This window comes from Aptenodytes forsteri, unplaced genomic scaffold (assembly GCF_000699145.1).
Source record: "Aptenodytes forsteri isolate BGI_AS27 unplaced genomic scaffold, ASM69914v1 Scaffold276, whole genome shotgun sequence".
NCBI classification, from domain to species: domain Eukaryota; kingdom Metazoa; phylum Chordata; class Aves; order Sphenisciformes; family Spheniscidae; genus Aptenodytes; species Aptenodytes forsteri.
The window spans coordinates 74,795-75,717 of NW_008795479.1; the positions used below are offsets into that span (position 1 = coordinate 74,795).

Consider the following 923-nt stretch of genomic DNA (forward strand, 5'->3'; position numbering starts at 1 on the left):
ATCTCCCCCACACAGGATACATTCTTTCCGCGTTGCGACGGGGGGGGGGGGAGTAAAGAAACCCGAGGGAGGGAGCGGATTTCTGCGCTGTTTGAGCCGTTTTGGGGCTCGTTGCGAGGCTGTTTCGCAAGAGCCAAACGGGCGGCTCAGTTCGAAGCCCAAAGCGTTGAGGTTTCAAAGAGTTTTGCCCGGTTTGGTCCGAAACGAGGCAAGGACCAGCTCCGAATTACCTCGCAGGCTGGGGAGGACCTGGCTCCCGCTGCATTTTGGGGATAAATCCTCCTCCACGCTCCCCGATTCACCCCGTGCCCTGCAAGACCCGCGAAGGGACCCCCGGGAGCCCTCGCCCGCCCGGCGCAGGGCGCCGGGCGCAGGGGGGTGCTGGAAATAGCGGGGGAGAATTTAATCCGCCGGATTCTTTCTCCCCGTTACCGGGAGCGTCTGAAAGGCGACGCCACCGCGTTCCTGCAGTTATTCATGAAGCCCCGGTGACGGCAGGCACCCGCAGCCGGGGACAGCGGGGCAGGGAGAGGGGCACAGCGTCCGTCCGTCAGTCTGTCCGTCCACGGGGAGGTAATGAGCTGCCCCCGTCGGCGCACACGGGACGGGGCTGAGACCCGGGGGGGGGACGGGGGACGGGGGACTTCCCGCAACCTCTGGGCGCCACAGAGGTCCTCTTGATTTATCTGCCGCCCTTGGCGTAGCGAGGGCTGCGGTCGTTTGCTCCTGGAGCATACGTTAGCTTTATGAACACGTTAAAAAAATAAATCTCTCTCTCTATATAGGCATACGCCTATACGCACGCAGCTCGGTCCACGTGGCTCTCCTGGCGCCGCTCAACAAGCCTCCGCGTCTCCTCCGACCTTGTACGAATCTAATGATCCGTCCGCTGCCACAAACGCCTCCCTTCAGCAGCGAGAAAA

At 62.3% G+C, this 923-nt stretch overlaps 1 protein-coding gene across 8 annotated transcripts in view; it reads right to left on the bottom strand.

The window, feature by feature from the left end:
• The window catches only part of ARNT (aryl hydrocarbon receptor nuclear translocator), a 31,459-nt gene extending 31,152 nt beyond the window's left edge, over positions 1-307 (bottom strand). For all 8 annotated transcript variants that reach the window (XM_019472588.1, XM_019472586.1, XM_009281196.1 and 5 more), the window contains exon 1: positions 231-307. The gene's annotated coding sequence lies outside the window, so the exon portion shown is untranslated. The remainder of the gene's footprint in view (positions 1-230) is intronic.
• Between the last annotated feature and the right edge of the window lie 616 nt (positions 308-923).